General features: G+C 41.7%; 1 protein-coding gene across 3 annotated transcripts in view; it reads right to left on the bottom strand.

Moving 5' to 3' along the window:
* LOC147022348 (protein PALS2-like) overlaps positions 1–22804 on the bottom strand; it is a 111756-nt gene that overhangs the window by 84849 nt on the left and 4103 nt on the right. Inside the window, exon 1 of one of the 3 annotated variants that reach the window (XM_085893146.1) lies at positions 3364–3383. The exons of the other annotated variants lie outside the window; for them this stretch is intronic. The gene's annotated coding sequence lies outside the window, so the exon portion shown is untranslated. Of the gene's footprint in view, positions 1–3363; positions 3384–22804 lie in introns of those variants that run through there. 3 annotated transcript variants of the gene reach the window in all.

The following is a 22804-nucleotide window of genomic DNA, read 5'->3' as shown; positions in this document are numbered from 1 at the left end:
TGACGAACCAGTTCAAGAGAAATAATTTTAAAAAGATTTTCGTTCAATCCAATACGGCGGCCAGACGATGTGACCTATTTTATTATTCGTGAACACCCCGAGGCTTGGGGAACATGTTGGTGAAGTTTCCCCTCGATCTGTCCGCCATTCGGGAGAAGTAGATGTTTAAAGGTTTGTCATTTAAAAAAAATCATAGCTGACATCATAGGTGGAGAACTTTTTGCTCCTCATGGATAGACGATCATAAGTTTCACCTCAATCTGTTCAGCTGTTTCAGAGATTTTTGAAGGTTTTAATGTTAAAAACAATATGGCTGCCAAAACACATGACCGATGACATCATCATTCCCCCCCCCCAACCCCCACAATACAATTTAGCCCTAGATGACCCTGAACATTTTTCATACTGATCGGATAAAGCGTTTGATGTATGCAATTGTGACGTCTTAACAAAGCCACCAATGACATCATCATCAAAAAAAATCACACATTCCCCATGAGGAGTACTTGCCTTGTGCCAAGTTTGAATTTTTTTCCTTGGTGCAGTTTCAGAGATAGAGAGGTCCAAACGTTTTCCTTTTTTCCAACATGGCTGCCACACCACGTGACGTATGATGTCATAATTATCATTACAACATTCGACATGAGTAGTGGCACCGATGGTGAAAATTTCGTGTCAATCGGATAAGCGGTTTCAGAGAAAACAGAGCAAACTAGCATGGACGGACAGACGGACAGACGGACGGACAACCCGAATACATAATGCCTCAGGCGACTTCGTCAGCAGAGGCATGAAAAAGCCCGAGATACAACTTTGTAATAAAATTAATGTCACGTGCCAGCAAGTTATAATTACTCTTAATTGGATGAAACAACAGCATTGAGCGAGAAATTCCAGATTTGTAAGAAAATCTTAATGGGTGCAGTGGATGTTGTGGAAAAAAATAAATAAGTGAAATGTTCAACAGTTGCTGATTCTTGGAACAGTTGTTGCATACACAAAGGTCTGTACAGGGGAGACCTTTAGGACTTCCAGTGAATCATGAGGTTTCCATTTTCTACTTTATATTCATTGTTTGTGTGTTTGTCATGCTACTCCTACCGTTCTGGGCAGATTCCATCCGAACTTGCTCCATATGATCAACATGACCCAAATTAATGTAATAGGCTGTTATTATCTTTTCTGGTGGTCTGGGGCGGGTGGGTGGGGGGGGGATGGGGAGGATTGCAAATTCTCTATGTAAATGTGTATCATGTTGCGCAACGTCTTGGTGGGAGAGGGTACTATAAGTCTCCAACATTTACAGTGTAGTATTTCTGTCTCAACATTTTCCAGTGCAACGAGGTGTTTTGAATTATAAGCAGTAGGTATGTTTTTTTGCTTCATGCAAGTAACCCGGGTTTTTTTTTTGCCTAAACAGAGCTATCAGTTGCCTATACACCGCCCAAATATAGGAGTGCGTCAGAAGAGAGTGTTGCATGCTTGGAACACGATTGCCTGTCCGGCTGGCACGCTGATAGTACATAAAAACACAGAATATCAGGTTAAAGGGGAATGACATCAGAAAGGGAAATAGGTTTGAGTACCTCGGAGGAAGAGTGACCGGTGAAGATAAGTCAGAGGCAGAGGTGCAGAAGAGGATGCAGGGGGGTGCAAATGGATGGAGTAAAGATGGAGGAAGTAACGGCAGACCGAACAAAAAATATCAAGAAAATTTAAAGGGAAAGAAGTTTTGATATCTTTCTTGCGTAATGCCGGCCAATTTTTACGGTCTCGAAACGGTGGCCTCGACAGACAGACAACTACAGAGGTTGCAGGTCTGCAAGAATAATTGGGCCAGGAGGATTGCGGGAGCGAAGAGCGTGGATAAAAGGATGACAGGAGGAGATTGGTGTGCAGATGAGATTAAAAAAAAAAAATCTAACTTAGCTGAGCAGGACACTTGGTCTGGACGGAGGAAGAGAATGGCAAAGAGAGCAGACAGGTTGAGGGAGCAAGGTCAGAGGAAAAGAGGTAGACCACATTTGAGATCGGAAGATTTTATGTGAGGAGGGATATCAACAAGGTGGGGGTGGTTGGGAAGTGGAGAGAGTTGGTTGAGGACAGGGTGAAGTAGAGGAGTATCATGGTCGAGGCAGGGCAGAAGCTTGGCACCATTGGACCTCACCCCTTATGAAGGGAAGAGAGGAAGATTAAAACACACACACACACGATTATGGACGTCTGTCATTTAGAGGGGTTCTGAAATTGAAGGATGGAAATCTCAATAATTGATTATCGCTATCTGACGATTGGGATGGTGAGAGAAGCAGGCATTCAGCATGCTTAAGAAATTCTTCTGATCTGTCTCTGAGAGGGGCAATGATGCCTTGGGCTGCTTGGCACAGACTTTTTACTGTGTTTTCAGTGAGAAAAGGAGAGAGAGGAGGTCACTTGGTGAATGTGGTCGAGGGACGAGAGGATGGCGACAGGGGAGTCAGCTTGTGTGCATCTCTTGAATAACTGTTTCAATGATTCACCTATTTTTTGAAAACCAATATCACAATGTCACAAGTACGACAAATGCACATATGCAAGTCATGACAAACTGACAAGATACAAACACCAGTCACATGCTCCCTTAACAACAACTCTGTTGGCCCTGATAAAACGATAAAATTTAGCCGTCACATCAAATTCCACCAAATTCGCAGCACCGCTCATCAAAGATGAACGTTGATACGTACTGTACTGTACATGGAGTGTCCAGAGCGAATCAACACACACGCTCTGTTGATTTGTAAATGACAGTAAACAATCAAATGTGGAGTCCACCGCCTCGTTAGTAGCCTCTCGTCGGAGAAACACCGATACTGAGCAGGAGTGATTCAAAGTTCTTGTGCGATGTACGAAAGAGAACACATTCTTTTTTCATCCTGACCGTAAGTGAAACTCAGTACAGGTGCGAATCCTTTAAAAGTAATAAATTATTCCAGCCAGTGTCACATTCGTTCCAGTGGTGGGTGTACTGGGATGGAAGTCGTTTTTTGCAGAATAATCTTCAGGGGAAAGATATTTTCTCAGTCTACAAAGGGTATAACTGTGAAAAATTGATGAAATGCCCTGAAACTCGAACTTGTTCTGTAACTTGTCATAGTAAAGCCGTGTACTAAGTTTCAGTTGAATATGTTAAAGGGTATGGGGAAAAAAAGTCTGAAAAACCACAGGTGGGATGGATGCACGGATGGACAGCAAACCGATAGTCCCCTCCGGTGAAACCAGTAGGGGACCAATAAAAGGTAAAGCAGTTGTACTACAGAGTTTCAAAATAACAAGCAAATATTGCAAAGGTGTTGCACCAAGGTGGTGAACACAATATTACACCTTGCCCATGCAAGTTATCCACCAACTTTCAAAGATGCAGAGGGTCGACGTCCAACAGCTGGGCCATTTGCACAAGATCACCTACAAATTTAGAGAGGTGCATGGTAACGAGTCGATCACAAAACCAAAGGCCGAGTCTCAAATCTTCTAAGCTGTATTTATGAGCATAGCTGTCAAACAATTTCAACCAAACATGTCTGACCCAGAAAGTTTGGGGAAAAAAAACAACTTGGATCTTAACCATAAACAAATGAACACAATTAACTATCGACATGTTAGTTAATACAAAAATATCCAATAAATAATATTGCTCAAAAATAAATTAATTCTGCAAAAAGGAAGTAGAAGAAGAAGAGCAAATACATATTTGATAAACTTAATTAGATGTCAAACAAAACGAAATACACATGACATTAACCACTTTAATATTTGATTGCAAAGCCTGTTCCAGGCACATTATCTGACACGTGCGTAACTTGTGATTTTACAAAAAAGGGCTAATATTTGTACAGATGACGATGTACCTCGAGGAAAGAGTACAGAACTTGGGACAAAAACATCTGCAGCTTGAATGTCCTGAGGGTTAACAAAAAAGTTTGTTTGACATATACGCATCAAAAAAAAGCAAACCTAAAACATCTTGCTCTTACCTGCAGTGTTTCAAGGTGATGACCATACTAGCATGTCACTATTGCCGTCCCTGTGTAGACATGATCAATTTTATCCTTGCTCTTCCCCCTTTGTCCACCTGCAGCCTTTTCTGTCTGCCTTTAACTGGTTGTTGGTTCAGCTGCCGTCAGTTGTATGACAGTTGCCGTCCACCTGTTCTTCTCTGCTACACTGCTTATGAAGCCAGGACCTTAGTATTGGTTAAAAAAAAATAGGCGCAATACCCCTGGTAGCGGCTGGATAAGATAACCAGGGAATCACTGGTAGGCATGGATGATCCACAAAATATGTAATGGAGAAGAAAGTAAATTTTGGAAGTGAGGACTCATTTATTTGTATTGCCGTGAACAAATGTTGGTACATCACGGATGATGAAGGTTGTGATCAAGTTTCATCAAAATTGTGGATGTAGTTTCAAAGGAAAAAGCAAATACCTATTTGGGGGGGGGGGTAAAACCCAGAGCCACTTTGATCCCCGGTGCACCCCCTTAGATCTCGATTTTGATTTTTAATGCCATGAACAAACTTGAGTTGCAACATACCAAATATCACTTTAGCGAAGTTTGGTCACAATCCCATCAGCAGTTTCAGAGAACAGGTTGCAAGTGTTTGTGGATGGATCGACTGACTGACTGACTGACTGACTGACTGACTGACTGATGACGTGCCATCCCATAATCTCTACGGTCCAGGTGAGCTAAAATAAATAAATAATAAAAAGGGAATAAAACTGCAATATCTGGAGTTGCTAGTGAATCAAAATCTATGCAATAAAAAGAATAGGCTTTGCACTCAACTGTCGCTCGCATACCCTCGTAAAAGTGTCCAATCGACTCCCCGTGGCTACACTGGCGTTTTCATCGACTCAGAGGCTATCCACTGAATATCAAACGGTACTTTAAAAGAACATATTTCTTTAATAAAATGTCCTTCGGAAAAAAAGAAGTAGGTATCGGTGAACGTTTCTCAAAAGGGGAAGAAAAGTGAAACAAAAGAAAATGATGAACAGAGGCAGTAATTGAGAGATTTTGAAACTTCAGAGTTTCTCTTGAAAGTTTTCACCAAACAACGAGTGTCTTTGCATTTCTCATAAATCATCTGGATTGTACTGTAAATTGCAAAAGTTTTACATTTTCAAGTGCTGAGCCTGCAACGCAAATTCCAATGACGGACCAAACTCGTATGGTGCTCATGGCAATTTAAAGCTTGCTGACGAGTCCGTTCTGGCCAGGAGAATAGGAAGAAACAACACTGCAGAAAATGAGCAAAACGAACCTTGAACAGCAGGGAAACATTCTGATAAACCAAGTCCTGGGATCAGATTTTGGAACAAGTTGGATGGATACAATGCTACACATTTCGAAGTCAGGTTAGAGAGCAAAGAATGTTGTTTGCGAGTCCCATGGCTTGCATGCAATGCCAACAAAATTGCTGGAAACGAGTAACCCCCACCACCCCTACTTCAAAATTTTTTTTTTTAAAGCATACAAGGTGCAAAATAAAAACACAGAAAAATGGCTTTATCGGATGTGTGAAACAGGCTGTGAGTAAGGATTAAAAAATTAAAAATAAAATAAAATAAAATAATGCACCCGTGTCTGAAGGAAGAGGTTCAGTTTGGTATTTTTAATACTAAATGGACAAAGCCTAGAAACGAACAAAACACTTTAGAACCCCATAGAATTACACTTTGTGGGTTAGAATGGTTCTTCTTCTTCATTTTTGATGGACACATGGATGAATGGATGGACGGGACATAGCCAACTAGAAGGGCATTCGGGAGAGTGAATACCTCCACCAGGCTGATTAGTTAAGGATTTGTATCCCACCGATAGGCTGGATCTGGATTCGGACCTGAACGAAAATGTAATCGGCTTGTTCTCGACACCTCAACAACTCATCCAGAAAGTTTTGTCCGAATCAGTCCATAACTTTTTGGGATATTTTGTTCACAAAGAGACAAGCAAACACACAAACAAACAAAAACATCATGCACACCACAATGCTTGCGAAATCCATCAAACAAATTTGACCTTGTAACAATAATTGGTGGTTGAATTCAATGAACAAATATGCAACGAACTACTGTTCAAATTTCAAGTCAATCGGATAAAAACTGACAAGTTTAGAAATTTGGCCAATGCTTTTTTACCTTTCGGCACATGTTGACCTCAAAAACAATTGGTGGTTGAATTCAGTGAGCTGATTTGCAAATCCTGTTCAAATTTCTTGGCGAGCGCTCTTCAAGCTTCAATGGCGGTGCCGCGGTTCAATACCGTAGTTATCTGTTATCTGGTTCTCGAGCCATAAAATCAAACGTTTTTCCATCTCAGCGATCACTCCACACTCCTTTTCTCAGTAATTACATTCGACATCATTGGCACGCAGATCCCGTCACGTGTTCGAGAATTCTCGCAGAGTGCTCGAGTATCGTCTCGACCATCGACCGGTCAAGTAAAAGGATGGCGAACATCCGATTTGCTCAGGAGTTTCCCCTCTCTCAGACCATTTCATAATGTCTCATTAAATTTCATAATGTAAGGGTCTTACATGAGGGTCCGCAATGCATGAGCATCACTTGCTTGTATTAATGGTGTTGTACACTTCTCTGACATTCTGAGGGGTATGAAAACACGAGCTTAGAGGTTATGATGCAGTATATTTCTGTGGAGATGTTAAAAAAACAAAAAAAATTCACCCCCCCCCCCCATGAAAAAGCGTTAACACGAAAATTATGAAGCATAAGTCGAATATTGTCCATACTTTGCTAATGGCGTTAAGTCGAAAAAAACAAAACAAAAACAAACCTAATTGTGTCAGTTTTTTCAAGGGCGCATCTTATAACAAAAGTAACTAGAGGGGGAGCACTCGGTAGAGTGCAAAACCTCCGCCGCCAATACTGCGAGGTCACTCAAGTGAACCTGATGCAAAAAAATTTTTCTCTAACAATTTTTTTTTGGGGGGGGGGGGTTGGAAATCACTTAAAACATGTAGAAATGCAAAAAAAAAAAAATTCTAATATTTTTTCAAATTGGCCGCCATAGCGGCCATATTGGATTTTGGACCAAGTCCAAAATCTAATGGCATGATCCTTGGACCAGACCTAACCCCCCCCCCCCACCAAGTTTCGTCGAAATCCGTCGAGGAGTTTTTCCGTAATACTCTTCACAAACAAACAAACAAACAGAAAGGAGGTGAAAACAGTAACCTCCATCCATCTTCGATGGCGGAGGTTAACTAGAATTGCACTCAGTAAAGCGCATACCTCCGCCGTACAATGCCCGATCCAATCAAACATATCAGATCCAATAAATATATATATATATATATCGTAATCACTAAAAAATTTAAGAACTGTCGTACCCATATCCGTATCCAAATCTTCACAAAAATCGAATCAATTCTTCGTCACACACCCAACCTGTCCACCAAGTTTCATCCGAATCTGTCCACAATTTTTTGAGATATCCTGCTACATATCGGTTTAGCATGATCTCTCAAACGGTGAAGAATCACTTTTTAAATTATTATCAGATCCGGATCCGGATTTTCACCAAAATCTAATCAGTTCGTCCTTGTCACACATCCAACCTGCCCACGAAATGTCATCTGAATCCATCCACAACTTTTTGAGATATCTTGCAAACAGACAGACAGAAAGGGGTTGAAAGCATTACCTTCTTCACCTTCGGTGGTGGAGGTAATAACAACACCAATGACTACAGGGGGAGCACTCGGGAGAGTGCAAAACCTCCGCCGCCAATACTGCTGGGTCACTCAAGTGAACCTTATATCTTATTCATTAAATATGATGTCAACAGTGCTGACAGTTATAGTTCTTTTCTCCATTTTTTTTTTGGGGGGGGGGAGGAGTTGGAAATCACTTAAAACATGTAAAAATGCCAAAACAAATTCGAAATTTTGTTGAAAAAAAAGAAGTTGCAAATTTTTTTTTCTTGAACAATTTTTTTGGGGCAGGGGGGAGTTGGAAATCACTTAAAACATGTAGAAATGCAAAAAAATTCTTTTTTGGGGGGGGGGTAACAATTTTTTGGGGGGGTTGGAAATCACTAAAAACATGTAAAAATGCAAAAAAAAAAAAATTTTCTCAAACAATTTTTTTTGGGGGAGAGGGTTGGAAATCACTTAAAATATGTAGAAATGCAAAAAAAAATTTTCTCGACCAATTTTTTTTGGAGGGGGGGTAACAAATTTTTTGGGGGGGTTGCAAATCACTTAAAACATGTAGAAATGCAAAAAAAAAAATTCTCTATTGTTTTTTGGGGGGGGTAACAATTTTTTTTGGGGGGGGGTTGGAAATCACTTAAAACATGTACAAATGCAAAAAAAAAAATTCTCTAACAAATTTTTTTTGGGGGGGGGGGGTACCAAGTCCAAAATTTAATGCCATGATCCTTGGACCATACCTAACCGCCCCACCAAGTTTCGTCGAAATCCGTCGAGGAGTTTTTCCGAAATACTGTTCACAAACAAACAAACAAACAAACAAACAGAAAGGGGTGAAAACAGTAACCTCCATCCATCTTCGAAGATGGCGGAGGTTAATAATATTGAATCATATTAATGTTATTACAAAACAAAATTAATACCAATAATACCCCCATCCAAAAAGGGGGTTTTTCCTCCTTGGACAAACGCCGTGTTAACGTGTATCAACTAGCTTATCGTGGCATTTCGTGGGGCACCCCTAATGGAGGTAAAAAAAAATTGTCATAAACCACAAACTCGTTTGATTACCTTTTTAAACAGTCACTCCTGCTGTTTAACACGAAACTGAAAGGGAGGAAACCCAACGTTCGAGGCATTATATGCTTATCGCGTACGAGCCGAGATATACTGGAATCTATGTACCGCAGAGAGGATAATAACATCACCATTCCTGCAGCTCTCATTGGGAGCAAGTGTACCAGTCAATAAAAAATTGTTTTTTTTTTTGTTATTTTATTTTTTGTGTACATAATTGTGGCTCGGAGAACTAGTATACTGAAAGGATCAGGACATAACAGACAAAAACAGGACACAAAACACGCATGCATGGGGTGGACAAGTTGGGTACAGAAGGAAACTCCAAGGAGGGAAAACTGGTAAACACTAAGGAGGGATTTGGGTGGGGTTAACGAGGATAGAAAAGATCATGGTTTAGGATTGGGGATGATCTGAGATGATAGTGAACAGCTGTCTTGAAGATCTGGAGGGAAGAATGAGATTGAACAGGATGTGGAAGTTGATTCTACAGGAAAGGAAAAAAAAAATGAGTGGAGACGAGCGGTGATCCGAGATTTAGGTCGTTTCACCAGAAGAGGGTTGATGGTTGACAACGTGACAGAGAGAGACAGAGACAGACAGACAGACAGACAGACAGAGAGACAGAGACAGACAGAGAGAGACAGAGAGAGGGCAAGATTTGTCAGGACTGAAAGACGTATTCCAGGTTTTTGGCCAGCTTGTGATTTTTTTTCAGTGTCTGAAGAGAGATAAGAGGCTGCTGCCTGCCTGTCTGAAGGATGAGGTATGTCACAGCAGAGAGTGGAGTCATCAGCAAATAGATAAAGGGGATTTTCCAGACAGTCAGAGCAATCATTGATGAAGATCAGGAATGGGAATGAGCCCAGAACACTGCTTTGGGGCACTTCAGCATTGACAGGAAAAGTAGATGAAAGGATTCCGTTGAGTGCCACACTTTAGCTTCGATAGTAGAGGAAGTCAGGTAAGCCCTGTGCGGAGATGGCCTTCGATGCCATAGGCAGAGAGTTTGGAGAGTAAGGCAGAATGCCAGACTGTATCAAAAGCATGAGATATGTTCAGAGAGATGACCTTGATGTCATCTCTGACATTGAGGGCATAGGTGAGTTGAAGCAGCATGTCTGAGGTGGAATGACCTGGTCTGAAACCAAATTGATGATCTGAGATGTGGTTATGGGAGAAAAGGAAGGATTTCATATCAACTGTGATGATGGATTCCATGACCTTGCTGATGATTGGAAGTAGGTTGATACGTCTGTAGATAAGGGAATCAGTTTTTGCACATTTTTAATGCAACTAGCAGAGTACCTGCAATACGGGCGATCTTGTTCCAAGCATGCAACGCTTTCTTTTGACGCATAACTTTATTTGAGCAGTGTATAAGCAATTGACAGCTCTGTATAGGCAATAAATAAATAACCCAGGTTATATGCATGAAGCAAAAACATACCTCCTGCTTATAATTCAAAACACCTCACTGCACTGGAAAACGCGGGGACAGGAATACTGCACTGTAAACCGTGGAGACTTGTAATACCCTCCCCCACCTGGAGGCAGCACGACAAAGTCAAAAACACCCCTATACGTTAATTGGAGTCATGCTGATCTTATGTAGCAAGTATGGATGCAATTGGCCCGGAACTGTAGGAGTAGTAGCGCAACAAACAAACACAAACAAACCCACAAACACCGGTCCGTGAATTATAGTAAGGATGCAGTGATGTTGGCAGATTATCAAGCAGATTGAAGATGTCCTGGCACAAATGACAGGGTGAAAAGGGCAGAGAGAGGGTGTGTAAGAGCAGCAGAGCAGGTTTTTAGGACACGTGAGCTGATGCCGTCCGGTCCAGTAGCAGAGTCAGAGTCGACGGTTGAGAGAACAGTCTCCACCTTCACAGGTGCAAAAGACGCAGAGCCCAGGAGCAGTTGGGTACGACAGGGAAGGGTCGGTACCGAGAGAGAAGGGTTGGAAACACAAGATTTGGAAGCAAACACAGAATTGAATCATTCAGCCTTCTCACGAGCAGAATCGGTTGTGGTGCCATTTGGAGTAAGGGAAGGGATGGAAGGGAGCACGCACACCAGAGAGAGACATTTGGAGGAGGGAGACAAGTTTGAAAATGCATTCTTGAGGTTGGACAGATGTTGTTTTCTGGCTCTCCTGAGATTGGAAGTTGCAGGCTTTATGGAATGCACGAAGATTGCCTTCGGTCAGATTTGCCTTTCAGAAAGAGAAAGAAGCAAATTGTTTAAAATTTTTTATTGAAAAACGAGAAGGGCGCTCGGTAGAGCGCATACATCCGCCACATAATGCCTGATCCACGAAAACATATCGGGCCCAATAAATGTTTGAAATATCATGCTATTCAGCACTATATCGTTTTTGGCCCTATCTCTCAATGGTGAAGAATCACTTCAAAAATTAAATAATTCCCGTATCCAGATCCAGATATTCACCAACATCGAATCAATTCTTCCTTGTCACACATCCAACGGGTCCACAAAGTTTTGTTCGAATCCATCTACAACCTTTGGAGATATCATGCTCCATATCATTTTTGAACCCGATCTCTCAATGGTGAAGAAACATGAATTTTTTTTTTTTATCAGATCTGGATCCAGATTCGGATAGTCACCAAAATTGAATCAACTCTTCCTTGTCACACACCCAACCTGTCCACAAAATTTCATCCGGATTCGTGCACAACTTTTTGAGATATCCTGCACACAAACAAACAAACAAACAGACAAACAGACAGACAGAAAGGGGTGAAAACATCACGTCCTTCACCTTCGGTGGCGGAGGTGATGACAGAAATTATAAAGTGCATTTCCAAGAATGTGTTGCAGCACATCGCCCATCGAAGGCGAGCCGAGAAGTGTACCTGGTGATAGACTAATAAGGAACAGAAGAACGAAGAGTGGGGGGGAGGAGTGCAAAATAAATAAATAAACAACAACAAAAAAAGAAAATCACCGTGTGCCTCATTTCAGTTAGCCTTGCATAAGAACCTCTTTCTTCAACCATCGAGTCCCCAATTTGGACAAGACCATCACCATGAGATGCCGGTATGGAGGGTCACTGGGTCACGCACAATGAGAAAAACATGAACAGCTACGAAGAACTAGTGGTCTTGCCGTTGAAGGCTCGTGTCAATCTGCGTCAGTGGACAGGTCGAATATGTACAGCTGTGTACGATATAGCTCGTATGTAATGAAATTTTCTCTTTCAATGTACAAAAGTGAGTTTCATTGAAGATCGGGATGGCAGGTCACGATGGAAGGGGCAAGACACAACAACAGTGGTACAGAGATGAACACGGGATGGACTTCAAAGTGCCCCATTGATCAAAACACGAACCACAGTCAAAATAATTTTCTTTAAACTGACAATCTTACATCTATCTACAAGCAGTGATAAATAACACTAACCGTTTGATGGCTAAATAGCATTTCTTAATCGTTACACGGACTCTCACCCATCGTTTGGATCTCTGCCACTTTCGACACGTCCTGCTTCCTTCGGGCCAAATTACTCAAGTGGAAAGCGAGAAATCATATTATGCCATGAACATTTATTCATTCTTACATTTCCTCAAAAACATTTCGAGAAAACAACACAACCACAAACAGAGCAGGATGGTTGTACACACGATACATAATATAGGATGCATGTAGTCCAGACGACGACCACTACAAAATGCTGATGCATCGACAAAGCTCTTCCGAACAATGAAGTCGAACAATGGTCGACAGACTTCAAGCACAGGACAACAGGGAGGGCCTTGAGAAAGACTAGTCATCGACATACAGCATAAATGGAAGCGAGCAAGAGAAAAACACGTGAAGAATGCAATGTGGATTATGTTAACGGCAATGCATCGAGCCAGCTGAAGATTTACCAGAATGCGCAGCAGCCCAGCTGCCATCATCATGAAGGTCCACGATGAGGAGGCAAGCGTTCACAGGGCTAAAAATACTCATGCACTCTCTCTCTCTCTCTCTCTCAGGCAAGCGAGGCTTTAACGAGGATGTATCGCTATGGTAACGGTGACATTATTTCCCAGGTGTACCATTTAAGCATAGGTTTACACTCTGCGGAAGATGATCCAAACTATCGGGGCAGCCCACAGGTACGTCCAACTTCGAGCTGCGCCGTTGCTCCAACTGCAGGTGGTTGTCATTCAGGTGCACAAGAGCAAAGGTGGATAAAGCAGCTTACACTTCGTGTGGGGCTCAGTCTCCGAAACTCGGTGACAAATACCGGTACTTTAAAGTGATGTGTTCATTCGACTATTTGAGCACTCCACTCATTTGTCACTTTGTAGTTTCCAAATATTCAGCAGCAAAATAAGCAGGACACCATACTAAGTACATCTTCATTAACTATCCTAAGTCATGAAGATGTAGTTAACCCAAGCTGCAGCAAATCGGTTTCATCACTTATCTTCCTTGGGTGAGGCCAAAGCATGGAACAAGAAAGTTACTGGTGATAGAAAAATTCTGCTTTCATGCGATTCGAAAGTCACAGGTTCAAGTCTTACTCTGCACTTGCCCACAGCAAGGATAAAGGTGGATACCACTCTGCAGAATAATTTGGAAGAATTCTTTTGAAAACACTGCAGAGCAAACAGTGCACACCCCTTAAGTTAACTCCAAACAAACAAATTACTTTGTGTGTGAACTGAAGGATATTTCCTATAAAACGACATTAACAATTATCCAGTCCCATCAGGCCCACAACACCCAAACTCAACCACACATCAAGAGAATTATAAAGGAACAGAGATTTCTGCTAAACATTAATCCGACATGTTAAAATTGCACCTTGATATACACACTTGGGGTGCAGGGAATTGTGGGTACATTAAAGTAAATTAAAACAAGAAAAAGAGCAGAGATTGCAGACCCTCACCAGGACTTGTTTTGTGTGATGTTTGTGTCGGATTGTGCGGCGTTTGTGTACTATTGTGTTACGTCATTAATAAGAGACATAATTGGAACTGCTACTTTTTAACTGCTGGCAGTGATGACCAGGTACCAAGACGTCCCGCTTTGATGCAACCCTGCTTTGATCGGACACCTCACCCTGACCGTTAACGTTAAAAAAAATTTAATATTCAATACAACTCCGAATGGGATTAAAATCATTAAAATTCAAATCAAATGGAAGACCAAATAGGTGCAGTTCTGCATTGGAGTGATCATAAGGAACCCAAACGATCAAAAAGCAAAGATGAAGTCATCAGGAGGAATCGAGATAGGATTCACATTTCAGCTGCTACCCTTCCACCCTCAAACCCACAGACATAGCCAAGTGAGCCTTATAAAAATAACAAAACAAAACAAAAAAAAAAATCAAAACGAACCCAGGCCAAAAATTCAATAATTCTGGCTGCCAGACCATGCAGCCGATGAAGTTGAAATTTAAAACATGTATTCCCCATCACTGCTAGATCATAGTTGTGAAGTTTCACGTCGATTGATTAAGCGGTTCCAGAGAAAACATTATTAAATATTTTTCTTCAATCCAATATGGCTGCCAAATCATGTGACCTATTATTCCTTAACAAACTTGTACACACAAGGCTTGGGTAACATTTGTGTGAAGTTTCCCCTTGGTCTATCCAGCTGTTCTGGAAAAGATTTTTTTGTAGATTTTAGGGTAAATGCAATATGGCTGCCAAACTATGTGACCTATGGCATCATATGTGTGAACCTTTCATTCCTCATGGACCGGCGGTCATACTTGTAAAGTTTTACCTCCATCTGTTCAGCCACTTCAGAGAAGAAGATTCTTGAAGGTGTTAAAAAAAATAAACAATATGGCTGCCAAATCACGTGACCGATGACGTCATCAATTTTTTTTTCTGCAGACTATTTTATCCCTAGATGACCCACAAATTTTTTTATACTGATCGGATGTAGTGTTCTACATATTTAATTATGACACAATAATGAAGGCACCTATGATGTCATAAAAAAAAATCACACTTATTCCCCATGAGGAGTACTTGCCATGTGCCAAGTTTTGATTTTTTCCTTGGTACGGTTTCAGTGATAGAGGTCCAAAGTTTTTCAATTTTTTCAAACATGGCTGCCACACCATGTGACCTATGACGTCACAATTATCAATGAAACATTCTACATGAGTATTCACACCTATGGTGAAATTTCGTCTTAATCCGACAAGCGGTTGCGGAGAAGATACGAAAGTTCTGTGCAGATAAACAGACAGACAGACAAATAAACCAATGTCACTCGCAGGGTGACCCGTATTTTGCCAAAAGGTAACCACGAGTGACTTCTTTAAGGTCACACTGAGGTGAACAGAGCTGCTATCCACCAGGAGCGACTCCTTGAGGAATATCTGCCGACGAGAGATTCCGATGAGAATCGTTCTACAGAGTAACCATGAAAAATATGTTTGCCTCATAACGTCACCAAATGATGTCATAATGTCTCAAGCTTGACATATCTAGAAAGCACTCATCGAGGTGTTCAATATGAGGTACTACACGATATGGTTCCTAAAACTTGAAAATTTGACCTTGGGGTGAAATATGTTTGACCTCAGGTGCTAACCATGAAGGTCAAGGCCAATCGCCACCAAAAATTAATCAGCTGAACGCCAGACCATATACTACATTCCCATAAAGTTTGGAGACGATTAGATTAAAATTACTCAAAAAATAAGGGTTTCGTCGACTCCCCTGATTTGCGCCAAAGTGACCTTGACCTTTGACCTTGACCTTCAAAATTTTATGCGCTGAAAGGGACCTCTATAGGCCTCTGATATGCGAAGTTACCAAAATTTCCAATGATAACTGTGCTCTGCAGAATTTTTTTATACGTGATTACAGACAAAAATAAAAATAAAATAAAAAAACAACAAAAAAAAAACATACAAGCTGACTAACATATCTTGCAAAACTTCGTTTTGGCAAGATAACAAGTCGGTAGGCGACGAGGGATTCGCTAGGATCGAAGCGCTGGATACGATGCTTTTCATTCTGACCGATCCGCCGACGAAGATTCATTGCCAACACGTATTGGTTCACATACAATTGTTCCTCTGCCTGGCAAGATTTTTCCTATTGTGTATTTTGCCAACTGGCACTCTTCATAAAAAATGACGGTAAATAGACACCCTATTTTTGAAAAATAATCGGTTTGCTGGTTTGTGCTGTGGAGCCTCGCGTTGCAGACACACACACACACACACACACACACACACACACACACACACACACACACACACACACACACACACACACACACACACACACACACACACACACACACACACACACACACACACACACACACACACACACACACACACACACACACACCGATAAACTTCTCTCAATGCTCTTGTTTGACCACACCTTCTGAGCCACACAATATTTTTCATAATCCACGCCCACTTTCTTACGCCACCCCCACTTTAAATAATAAATAATTGGAGGTGGAGTGTGGGTCGTCGAATCGTTTTCGGTAAATAAATAAATATTTGGAGGTGGTGTGTGGGTCGTGGAATTGTTTTCAGTCAATAAATAAATAATTGGAGGTGGTGTGTGGGTCGTGGAATCGTTTTCAGGAAATAAATAAATAATTGAAGGTGGTGTGTGGGTTGTGGAATCGTTTTCGGTAAATAAATAAATAAATAATTGGAGGTGGTGCGTGGGTCGTGGAATCGTTTTCCGTAAATAAATAAATAATTCAAGGTGGTGTATGGGTCGTGGAATCGTTTTCAGGAAATAAATAAATAATTGAAGGTGGTGTGTGGGTCGTGGAATCGTTTTCGGTAAATAAATAAATATTTGGAGGTGGTGTGTGGGTCGTGGAATTGTTTTCAGTCAATAAATAAATAATTGGAGGTGGTGTGTGGGTCGTGGAATCGTTTTCAGGAAATAAATAAATAATTGAAGGTGGTGTGTGGGTCGTGGAATCGTTTTCGGTAAATAAATAAATATTTGGAGGTGGTGTGTGGGTCGTGGAATCGTTTTCGGTAAATAAATAAATAATTGAAGGTGGGGTGTGGGTCGTGGAATCGTTTTCGGTAAATAAATAAACATATTATATTATTAGAAATCCACAAAGACAGAAATGCCGGTGATTCCATTTATTTTGGATCCTTTTCACTTTGGTAATTAACGTTTGGATCGCGAGAGATCGAAGGTGGAACGACGGTGTAGTTCCTTACAAACACTGTAAACACACCTTAAATGACGGCAAATAGACACCCGATTTTTGAAGGACTACCATTTGAAAAATAAAACCTCAATCAAAAATCGGCTCGAGTAAAATTTTCTAAATATCTCGAAGTGTTTAATTCCGAAGTCTCGTTTCTCTACATTCAAAACTGAAGGACAAGTATTGAAAATACTGTACGCGGTTTTTCGGCCGCTGTACAGCAACGGGTGGTTGCTCGGCAACGAAATTCAAACGGGCACATTCCCAGACCATATGGAAACTGTTGGCAAAGTTTCATCGAAATCGGTTCGCTGGTTCGTGCTGTGGAACCTCGTGTTGCAGACACACATACACACACACACACACACACACACACACACACACACACACACACACACACACACACACACACACACACACACACACACACACACACAGACAGCTGGAAAACCCGACAATAAGGGATATCTCATATATAGCGAATCCAACAAGCAGTCATAGAATGGTACGAAATCATCAACTTGACCTCTGACCTTGTCTAATAAAAGCTGTCTCTAGAGAAGGTTGTGACGCAAACCAGAAGTTTCTACGATGATTCTTTACCAAACCATCAAAAATCGAACATTTGACCTCACTGTGACCTTGACCTTTGATCGATTTTGACCAAAATCTAATCAGCACTAGCCATCACCCTCCTGAATCACGTGATGTAATTTGACATTGGTAGCTTCTTCCGTTCTCGAGTTATCATGCCTACAAAGAAACACACACAAACAGAGGACGGAAGTCATCAATATACTTACGAAATCTTTAGATTTCTTAAGTAACAAACGGACCCAAATACAATACGATCTCCTTCGGCGAGGGTAACGAGTTCAAAGAACACCTTACCCCATGCTGTCTGGAGAAACAAGGACATGAGCGGAGTCTGCAAGCGGCAAATTTTATTGGACATGATGACGTAAAATGCTGTAATATTTTTTGAAGTACTGCTAAATGGAAGGGAAAAAAATACGAAAGTTTACCGCCGTTGATGCAGTCTTTTACACCACCTTATTTAACACTTTACATTAGTTATTCATGCCTGTTGTTTATGTCCTTTATGACATCCTTAAAAACAGTAAGTTCCCTGTTTGGAATGATTTTCAATTTTGTTTCACTGTGAGACAAACAGAGTAAAAAAAAAAAAATGCCGTTCCTCTCTGCGTATGCATGATTGGGATGAATTCAGAGCCAAAGTACTGTTAAACTTCAGGTTCCTTTTCCGATTCATGTTCAAAAAACAATATTTAATTGAAATATGTAGTTCCTCAATTATAAACTGACGTTTGTGGACAGATACAGACAGACAGTGAACCGATTTCTTTGCCCCACTTTCGCTTCACGTGCACAGGGTAATAAGGGGTTTACTATACTCTGCAAAGGCAAAAGCGGTGGTCTGTGTTGGAGGACAATCTGAACAATACAAAGTTGACAAAGGCAAGCCCAAAACGTCAGCATTGCTTTGCTTCCCACATTGGTTGGCTTACCTTTGTCAACTTTCGGTTTATAAATCCAAACAATTTAAAATAAGCATTTGATGTTTAAACTTCGATCAAGACTTCCACCGGATGTTCTGCAATACAAAGAAAGTCTTATTGCAGGGGTCTCTCAACCAAAGTGCATCAAAACATGAAGAGGTGCTTCTCGTGGTCAGATGAAAATACAGGGTTAAGTCGAGGAATAACCGGTCATAAAATAATTTTGTTCATTTAAAGAAATTATCCTTGGCAGTTGAAGTATGCAAAATACAGTCACTCCAAGATTTTGTCCGACTTCCACAAATCTCAGCCAATGAACTCGAGCAGGGCTGATAAAGCTGAGGATGCAAGGGGGTATCATGTTGCTAATGACCCATGAAATAGTACACGTCAACAGTTTGTTTAAAAGATTGCTTCATATTTCATCCACTACCTATGAGTGAGGTTCTCATGCATTCCAACAAATGTCAGACCAAAGAGAGGAGCAAAGTGTTTTGGATTTCAATGTCAACCAAACTGCAGAAAAAAAAAATTAATCAAGTAATTAGAAAATTATATAAATGAAAAATAAGAGGTTGTAACTGTGGGAGAGCGAGTTACCAGATTTAGTCTCATTGGAAACTTATAATGTTACGCAAACACAGATCAATTCTACTCCTCAAACAAGGATAAATCAAATTCTATTTGAGTAACGGAACCTGACACAGCACCCCTTCGGGCCTGTCAAACCTCGTGTTCGTGTTTACCAACAGTGGATATAAAGAGAGCACAGAGTCGGAAAGTCCGATGAACTTTACACCTGGTGTGTGGCACTCCATGCTAAATGCAAGGAGCCCTCAAAAAAAAAATAATAAACAAAAGCATGCCATGAATAGCAAAGTAAGCACTTATATCGAGGCATATAGCGCAGGCTATATGTGCTTCAAAATACTGTAGTTGGCAAATCGAGCCACGGTACTCTTACATATCGTATTCTGAAAGCACACACCGTCACTGGCAATGTTGGAAAATAGTTTACAGCCAAACCTCATTTTTAATATAAAACTATCTTCTCCTCCAATACTCTTCCTGACTCTACAAGTCAGGTTTTAAGTGAAAAATATAAACCACCTCAACAGGCTGTACATTAAATTCATGGTTTTACCGACTTGGGCATTTACAGAATGAATCCATTAAAATGCCACGTTCCTTTTCTTCTTTTATACAAGATTGAGGCTAAGCCTGGTGTTGGCTTAGTGGTTAGGGTGGCGGCTTGGGATCCAAGGGTCCTGAGTTCAAGCCCCGTTGGCTGCTGAATTAACACCAGGGGGTTGACTCAGCCTGTCATCCTTCCGAGGTCGGCGAAATGAGTGCCAGTGTACTGGTCCCGGTTAGAATAGGTGTACCATATCCCTGTGTGTCGTAGGAGGCGACCAGGGTTGGCGTCAGGAAGGGCATCCGGCCATAAAACATTGCCTCAAGAAAAAGCCTAACCCCTGCACAGCAGGGAAAAATGGCTGTAAAACGGTTTTTTTTATACAAGATTGAGGCTCACAGTAGTGTGGGGTAACAAAGGGTAAAAAAGGGTAGAACAAAACAGTGGGGAAGTGTGGACACCACAAGCGATGACATGAAGGAACAGGAATGAGAAGAGGAAACACAGTGACCTCCGAGTAAGAGGGCTGGATTCGGTAGGGTTAATGGAGGAGAAATGAGTGTGGATCGGAATGAGGGATGACAGGTCATGGTACTACCCTGCTCACTTGAAGCCAGGGAAGAGTTGGATTCAGCCTCAGCAAGACGGTTCCACGAGCGGGACAAAAGAGCAACAAAAGAGTTGAGGTGCGGAATAAACCTGGATTTTGAGAGTTTCATCAGGAGGGGGGTTACTAAAAGAATGTGTGCATTCTGAAGGAGATGGAGAGGGGGTCAGAGGGCTGAGAGAGCAGAGGGATATACAGACCAAAGAGGTGGTGTTGTAAAAATAAAAAAAATAAAAACAACAACAACAAAAAACAAACATACACCACTGAACTCTGGTGTGAGAGCGGCAGGCCTTATGTTTCGGCTTAATCGTGGGAGATGCCAATAATGTTGAGAACAATACATTTCACAGATTCCAGGACACACAAGTAGCACCAGGCCATTGAGCAAAAAGCCTTTCATGCTGCAGGTAGATCTCATTTTTCAAATAAAGATGGAGGATGCTCAATGTGTGGCTGTCTTTGGAGGCCAGCTTTGTGACGTACTTGGTCCAAAAGATCGTGGCTGACGGTCAGCCTTGTATTTCAAGAGACTGAACCTCGAAATATATAAGTGGGTACATTCGAGGAACCTTCCAGAGTGAAAAGGTGAGAAAGATGCGTTCCATTTATCAGATCCAGTATCTAAGCAATTCCAGATCAGAGAGTGATGCACCTGTAGTTTGCCAATCAGTAGGATGGGGGTAGTTCAAAACATAATGTAGCATCATGTGAAAAGGGTAGAGTGAGTTTTCCATGGTATGCCTGGTGTTAGCTTAATGATTAGGGTGGCAGGCTTGGGATCCCAGAGTCCTGATTTCAAATCCTGCTTGGCCATTGAATTAATACCAGGTAGGGTTGACTCTGCCTCTCATCTTTCCAAGGTCAGCAAAATTAGTACCAGCTTGCTGGGACGATCAAGCCATTTTAGTATCCTGCGTCGGAGTGGCGACCAGTCGAGGATTGTGCCCAATAGCCCAAGTAACTATTGGGTCCCAAAGTCATCCTCCTGGTATTGGCTTAATGGTTAGGGTGGTGGACTTGGGATCCAAGGATCCTGAGTTCAAATCCTGCTTTTCTGTTGAATTAATAATGGGTGGGGCTGACTCTGCTTGTCAGCCTTCCGAGGTTGGCAAAATGAGAGCCAGCTTGCTGGTATCCTGTGTCGGAGTGACGACCCGTCCAGAATTGTGCCCAATAGCCGAGGAGACTGCTGAGGCAGCACCAACGCTCTGTGCAGAGTATGGTCCCAATGGATGGATGGATGGTTTCCCAGAACATTGAAGAGGTCGTTCATGTCGATGAGGAGCACAACTGAGCCCAAAAATTGAGACCCGTAATATCAGCATCAAAATTAATTTTTAAAACTTCACGGGAAACTTATACACCAACCATCTTTCAGTCCACAATGACCTCACCATGGAAGACGACAATGACATTCTCAATTTCTGAATAAGCTACTTTAGTTGCAAGTACATTTGTTATCATGAAAGTTGTACCATTGGCGAAGCAGGACACGAGCACTTCCACATCATTTATTAGCTCAGAGCAAATCAGATTGCTTCCACCAATGAACGCTGCTGAATCCACTCTGCAGAGAGAACAGAGATGTCTGTATGGTCTCGCCCCACAGCTCCAGGCATGACCCAACCCCATAAACAAGACCTTTTTAGCCGCGTCGCGTTGCGAACGCTGGCTCTAAGAGAGCTCTGCGTTGTTGTTGTTGTTGTTGTTGTTCTTCTTCTGCTGAAGACAAAACCTTTAGGACGCGGCTCTCGGACACATTTGTCCTTGTTTCAAAATGCCTCTGTTCTGTTATGTTATGTTTTTGCGTATAGCAGCTTTGGCTGCCGGGTAGCAATAATTTCTCGGAGCACGGCTGTGCCCCTCTACCAGTACACTGGTAGTGTACTCATTTCACTGACCTCATATCTTCTTACTTAAGGTGTGAGCACGAGTCCAGAAACAAGAACACCCTCAAAATGTTCATCTCTACAGTACATCCAAGTCGAATGTTCGAATCATTGGTATCTGTGTTTCAACAAGGAAGAGTCCGAAAGTGTGCCAAAGACAAAGATACAAGTAACGAGTAAACGGTGTTCAATAGATTGTATTCAGATTTAAAAAATGCTGTAATGATTGGAGCAACATTAGTTTAGACCTTGCAAATAACTACAGGATACAGCTTGAGACATCGACAACCGCCAGCTGTGCAAATGTCGGTTATTAAGAGATGGATGAAAGAACAAGCAGGATAATCGATAAACGGATGGACACATGATATGAATAGTGCAATAACAACGTGAAGTGAAACAGCACATGTTTGACTGGGCTGGCAGGATGGCCTAGACTCTCGAGGTATGCACGCTCAACTCAAGGCGATCTCGGCTGGGTTTGAATCCCGAGCCAGATATAAACTGTCATCCTGGTGATTCATCCATGTGTGCGCCGTCCTTCGGATGGACGTTAGTCCCGTCTGCTGGCATTCGTTGGTGAACGTTAAAGATGTCACGGTTTCCTTCGCAAAGAATCGGCGAGCTGTCGCCGGCGCCATAAACGAATGACCAA

This window comes from Eptatretus burgeri, chromosome 8 (genome assembly GCF_056783735.1).
Source record: "Eptatretus burgeri isolate ZD-2024b chromosome 8, Ebu_testis_v1, whole genome shotgun sequence".
NCBI classification, from domain to species: Eukaryota; Metazoa; Chordata; class Myxini; order Myxiniformes; family Myxinidae; genus Eptatretus; species Eptatretus burgeri.
This window is presented reverse-complemented; position numbering and strand designations above follow the sequence as displayed.